The sequence below is a fragment of the Scyliorhinus torazame genome, chromosome X (genome assembly GCF_047496885.1).
Source record: "Scyliorhinus torazame isolate Kashiwa2021f chromosome X, sScyTor2.1, whole genome shotgun sequence".
Taxonomy (NCBI): Eukaryota; Metazoa; Chordata; class Chondrichthyes; order Carcharhiniformes; family Scyliorhinidae; genus Scyliorhinus; species Scyliorhinus torazame.
In genome coordinates, this window is record NC_092738.1 from 25,998,842 (window position 1) to 26,005,857 (window position 7,016).

Consider the following 7,016-nt stretch of genomic DNA (forward strand, 5'->3'; position numbering starts at 1 on the left):
TTTTTAAAAAAAAATTTAGAGTACCCAATTTTTTTCCCAATTAAGGGGCAATTTAGCGTGGCCAATCCACCTACTCTGCACATCTTTGGGTTGTGGGGGCGAAACCCACGCAAACACGGGGAGAATGTGCAAACTCGGACAGTGACCCAGGGCCAGGATCGAACCTGGGACCTCAGCGCCGTGAGGCAGCAATGCTTCCCACTGTGCCACCGTGCTGCCTGGTTGAGAATGATTTATCCAACCTGTGGCTAATGGTTAATAACAATAACCCCCCCCCCCCCAAGCAAGTTGCAGCAGGCGACAGTCCGAAAGAGACACACCGAAGGGAGGCCAAGGACAAAGGTAGGCAATGAAAATTACTTTTTTTAAATTTGGGATGATCTATGCTTTTTAGAGTAACAGCAGTCAGTACTTCTGCCGTTGCTACTTTAATAATTAATCTTTTTAAAACAAACTGGCCATTCTTGTTTTCGGCAAAACTTGTGCATTAAAAAAAATGTGTTCACGGTATGTGGGCGTCGTTTGTTAGTCCAGCATTTATTGCCCATCCCTAACTGTCCTTGGGAAGGTGGTGATGAGCTGCCTTCTTGAACCGCTGCAGACCCTGTGGTGTAGGTACACCCACAGTGCTGTTAGGAAGGGGACTCCAGGATTTTGACCCAGTGACAGTGAAGGAACGTCCGATATATTTCCAAATCAGGATAGCGTGTGACTTGGGAACTTGCAGGGGGTGGTGTTCCCATGTATCTACTGTCCTTGATCTTCTAGGTGGATAAAAGTTGTGGGTTTGGAAGGTGCTGTTGAAGGAATCTTGATGAGTTGCTGCAGTGCATCTTGTAGATGGTACACACGGCTGCCACTGTGTGGTGGAGGGAGTGAATGTTTATTGTGGTGGGTGGGGTGCCAATCAAGCGGGGCTGCTTTGTCCTGGATGATATCGAGCGTCTTGAGTGTTGTTGAAGCTGCACTCATCCAGGCAAGTGGAGAGTATTCCATCACACACCTAATTTGTGCCTTGTAGATGATGGATAGGCTTTGGGGAGTCAGTTACTTGCCACAGGATTCCCAGCCTCTGACCTGCTCTTGTAGTCACAGTATTTATATGGATAGTCCAGTTCTGGTTGCTTGTAGAACCATAGTCTGTTATGAAATACTGCTTTTAAAAAGGAAACAACTCTTTTCCTCAACTTTTATTGCTTATAGACTTGGATCCTGTTTACTTTCTTGTTACCTAAAAGCGTTGCCGTTTTAAATATTATGGACGCAGTGATGTACAACCATTCGTTCTTGCCTTGTATCTACTGCCCTTTTAGGTCGGAGAGGTCAGGTCTCAAGTTAGCATGGTGTTAGCCGAAGGAGGCTTGGTGAGTTACTGCAGGGCATCGTGTAGATGGTGTACACTGCTGCCATTGAGCATTGATGGTGGAGGGAGTGAATGTTTGTGGATGGGGTACCAATCAAGCGAGTTTGTCCTGGATGGTGTCAGCTTCTCGAGAGTTGTTGGAGCTGCACTCATCCAGGCAAGTGGAGAGTACATACGAACAAGGAACAGGAGTCGGCCCCTCGAGCTTGCTTCGCTATTTAATAAGATCGTTGCTGTTCTGATTGTAACCTCAACTCCACATTCCCGCCTGCCCCAAAAGCCTTTCACCTCCTTGCTTATGAAGAATCTATCCACCTCTGCCTTAAAAATATTCAGACTCTACTTCCACTGCCTGTTGAAGAAGAGAGTCCCAAAGACTCACGGCCCACTGAGAGAAACGTTTCTCCTCATCTCTGTCTTAAATGGGCGGCAAATATTTTTAAACAGTGACCTCTAGTTTCCCACACGAGAAAACATCCTCTCCACATCCACCCTATCAAGACCCCTTAGGATCTTACATGTTTCAATCAAGTCGCCTCTTACTCTTCTAAACTCCAGTGGATACAAACCTAGCCTGTCCAATCTTTCCTCGTAAGACAACCTGCCCATTCCTGGTAAACCTTCTCTGAACTGCTTCCAATGCATTTACATCTTTCCTTAAATAAGGAGACCAATACAAATGTGGTCCAACCAATACCTGAAGCATAACTTTCGTATTCAATTTTCCTCTGCACATTCTATTAGCTTTCCTAATTACCTGCTGTACCTGCATACTAACCTTTTGTGATTCATTCACTAGGACACCCAGATCCCTCTGCATCTCCGGGCTCTACAACCTTCTGCCATTCAGCTAATAAGCTTTTTTATTTTTCCTGGCAAAATGGACAATTTCACGTTTGCCCACATTATACTCCATTTGCATCTACCCTCTTGTTGGAGGTAGCCATTGCCTGGCACTTGTGAGGCAGGAGCGTTATTTGCCACATGTCAGTCCAAGCTTGAATGTTGTCCGGGTCTTGTTCCTTATGGGCACGGATTGCTTCAGTATCTGAGGAGTGATGCATGGTGACTAATATTGTGCAATCATCGGCGAACATCCCCACTTCTGACCTTTATGATGGAAGGAAGGTCCTTGGTGAAGCAGCTGGAGATATTTGGGCTGAGGACATTACCCTGAGGAACTCCTGCTGGAGCTGAGATGACTGACCTCCAACCACCACAACCATCTTCCTTTGTGCCGGGTATGACTCCAACCAGCGGAGAGTTTTCCCCGATTCCCATTGACTCCCGTTTAGCTAGGGCTCCTTGATGCCATACTCGGTCAAATGCTGCCTTGATGTCAAGGGCAGTCACACTCACCTCACTTCTGGAGTTCAGTCCATGTTTGAACCAAGGCTGTAATGAGATCAGGAGCTGAGTGACCCAGGCAGAAACCAAACTGAGCGAATAATCCGTGCGAAGATTATTAAGTGCCGCTTGATAGCGCTGTTGATGACCCCTTCCGTCATTTTGCTGATTATTGAGAGTAGACTGATAGGACGGTAATTTGCCGGGTTGGATTTGTCTTGTTTCTTGTGTACAGGACACCTGGGCAATTTTCCACATTGCCGGGTAGATGCCAGTGTTGTAGCTGTACTGGAACAGCTTGGCTTGGGGTGCAGCAAGTTCTGGAGCACAAGTCTACAGTACTATTGCCGGGATATTGTCAGGACCCGTAGCCTTTGTAGTATCTAGTGCATTCAGCTATTTCTTGATATCACGTGGGTTGAATCATATTGGCTGAAGATTGGCATCTGTGAGGCTGGGGACCTCAGGAGAAGGCCGTGATGGATCATCCACTCGGCACTTCTGGCTGAAGATTGTTGCAAATGCTTCAGCCTTGTCTTTGGCATTTATGTGCTGAGCTCCCCCATCATTGAGGATGGGGATATTTGTGAAATCTCCTCCTCCAGTGAGTTGTTTAATTGTCCATCGCCCCCGTGTCTGCATGGGTCTCACCCCCACAACCCAAAGATGTGCAGGGTTGGTGGATTGGCCACGCTAAATTGCCCCTTAATTGGAAAAAAATAATTGGGTACTTTACATGTAAAAATAAGTTGTTCATCACCATTCATGACTGGATGTGTCAGGACTGCAGAGCTTCGATACAATCTGTTGGTTCTAGGAACACTTAGTTCTGTCTATTATTTGCTGCTGGTACAGTCTGATATTCAAGTAGTCCTGTGTTGTAGCTTCACCAGGTTGACACCTCATTATTTGGTCTGCCTGATGTTGCTCCTGGCATGCTCTCCTGCAGACTTCATTGAACCAGGGTTGATCCCCTGGCTGGGTGGTAATGGTCGAGTGGGGGATATACCGGGCCATGAGGCTACAGATTGTGGTTGAATACAATTCTGCTGCTGCTGATGGCCCACAGCTCCTCATGGTGCTCTTTGAGCTGCTAGATCTGTTTGAAATCTATCCCATTTCGCACAATGTCACAACCCAATAAGTAGGTGATACCTATATCTGGGTGGTTTCGCTGTACAATTTTAACTTTTGTGACTTTTCTCCTCTGTCAAAGGTATAGGGCACGATTTACCGGCCTCGTTGCGCCCGACTTGGTGACGTTGAATCTTGTGAGAGATTTGTGATGCTTGAGACGTCTTGTGAGACGTTGCGATCTGGATCATGCCCAGTGAGGTTCATTTAAGTATGTCTGCGCCAGATTATCCCAGTGCCCAGCGGCCGTGCCTGGGGACCTTGCCAGGGTGCCATTAGCATTGGTTTCCACAAACCTGGACCAGGTGCAACAGCACGGGGGGGGGGGGGGGGGGGGGGGGCGGGGTGTCTCCCAGGCCGTTAGACAAGGGCATTGGGTAGGATGGTACCCTGGCACTGCTGGTGGCCCCCAGGCAAGGGGGGTAAGGGCTCAAGAATCCCGGAAGAGGTAAGTTGGTGCATCGGGGGTCCGGATCGTGGGGTCTCTGAGGGGAAAGATCAGGGCTGCCTTTAAAAATGGAGCCTCAAGACCGCGAGTCGTCAATGCAGGAAATGATATCAGTGCGGCCTCGACGGGGTGTTCCCGACCGAGCCCAAAAAAGCAGGCAAAGTGCCGTTGAATAGCGGGGTCGTGCTCGGCGCTGCAGGTGTCGGGAAACACCCCTCTAAACCCGTCCGAAACCGTTTTCTTCTGTTGATTTTATACTGACACCGTGCAACATATACTGAATAAATAACTGACTTCATCTACTGCAAAAACTCATGAAGTAACTCCAACAAGAATTGAGAACAAGCCTATTAATTTTTAAAGAAACCTCCCCAACTCAATGGTCCAACCTGAGTGACACACGCTGGAATATTAAGCCCTGTTGGTATCCCTACATCCTTCAAACTTTGGCATCTTGACGTACTGGATGATTCATTTATTCCCTGGCTTCTGAGCTCTTTCCCAACAAAGGTCCAGACAAGGCTGGATATGTCGACCTGAACAAGCAGTCTCAGGTCTTGGCAGCTTATTTCCCACTACAGGTCATTTTAAATTTAGGAATATTTTGTTTGCGTGGGCATTCTTGGTTTAGCATTAGCTCTGATTTTGTCGCATTTACCCGTGACCACAAGCTCCACTTTCAAGAAACATTTGAAGAAGTTCTTGAGGCAGTTATTGCTCTTCAAATCGAACCTTACTTGCCCTGTGACATTAACGTCAACTAACTGTGTTGATGGTTTCTGCATCTTGATGGCGATCGCTTGAAGCAACCTATTGTCGAGCTGGTTAACCTTCAGTCCAACGTTTCCATCTGACGACAGGCGTCACAGTTGAAATGATGAAAATAATTGAAACAAAATCTATTCTGCACTGCAGGATCCTATCACCCCTCCCCCATTGTGCTGTTGACACAGCTTGCGAGGTAACACAGGCCTCACTGCAGACTCACCAGCTTGCTGCTGCAGGCGTGCCGATTTCTAGTGATTTTTGCAGTCACATTGAAGAATGTCACTGCTGAGGAAATTAAATACCCTCCCTGTTTATATTTCAGCATTAAATGCAAACTAAAGATTCCTCTCTCCAGCCCCAGCCACCTTGTTTTACTGTACCCTCAAAGAACACCACTCTGCCAGTGTGAATTTCCATTTCTCACACCAGCTGCCATGTGGCCTCTTGCAAGTAGGACTTGCAATTCAGTGCTAATTAGTGCTGAATTATGAGCTGTTTGTATTCTGTATTCACACCCATTTGGAAGCAGGTTGAGATTGCTCCAGGCGACATCCTTCACTCCCTGATTCAATTAAATGGTTTGACTTGAACAGTGACTGAGTTTAGAAATCTTAAGTCTCGACAAACTATGAACATGTTTGTAGCAAATTCCCTGGTCACTGGAGGCTTCAATCCACGAGAAAGACTGGGAGTGTCCTCCATTGAAATAATGGAGAGAAATTTGATCGGTATTTGTACAATAACATCGCACTCTCATTGTTACTCTTGCATTGTTAGGTCAGTTGTGAGTTTGAGAATTGGCTTTAACACAGCAATATACCTCTGCATAATGCAACCTTTGCATGCACCACTGCAGAGATTTAAAATATGGGGCGCGATTCTCTGAAATGGAGACAGTGTTTGCGCCGGCGAAACGGCCCCTATCCCGACCGATTCAGGGCCCGATAATGGGCTAGGAGCGGCGCCGTGTCATTTACGCGCGCCAGGCCTTGGCGCCGCGTAAAGGCGGCGCCGCATAACTGGCATCACCCGCGCATGCGTGGTTGCCGTCCTCTCCGAGTCCGCCCCGCAAGAAGATGTAAAGGAGGTCCTCCTTCATTTGAGGGCCCCCCCCCCCTCCCGGTGCAGGATCCTCCCCCCCCCCCCCCCCCCCCGCAGGCCGCCCCCCCCAGCGTTCCCGCGCTGTTCCCGCCGGCAGCGACCAGGTGTGGACGGCGCCGGGGGGAACCCGCCGTTTTGGGCAGGCCGCTCGGGCCATCCGGCACTGAGAATTGCGGGGGTACTGGTGAATCGCCATTTTGGCTGTCTCGGGCGATTCACTGGACCGTGCCGCGCAAAACGTGATTGTGCCGATCTGGCCGCTTCCGTGAATCGTGGGAGGGCGTCGGACCGGCGTCGCGGGAAAATTTGGACACCCAGGTGATTCTCCAAACCGGCACGGGAGCGGAGAATCGCACCCATGATATTTGGATGATGCACTGCTCATCCACCCTAGGCTTGCATATATCTGAAAGCTTATCAACGTGCATTTTGACACTTTGCAGTACAAAAACCTGCCTTTCATACTGCTGTTAATTCTGAAAACATGTTTGACAATAACAATCTTATATAATTGAGACCTGGTCAGGGCCAGCATGTGAGTGAGGAATACACCCTGAATAATAGCAGCAGTGTAATGAGATACATGTTTTGCTCACTATTGTGCTGATTAGCACAGCTACTTAATGCTCGTATTGCTTCTTTTTCACCTTTGCCCTGCTGCTTGAACATGTAACAATCAATTAAAGCAACACGGCTGAATCTGACCTGAAGCTGAACCTGTGAAGAATGACTTGAAGGCAGTAATGATCTGTAACCAAGTGATTATTCACAGATGCCATTGGTAGAATGGGAGGGGCAGCCCATGACGCAGAAGAAATCAAACCAATTCTCCCAGATTGACAGCAGAAAACCACA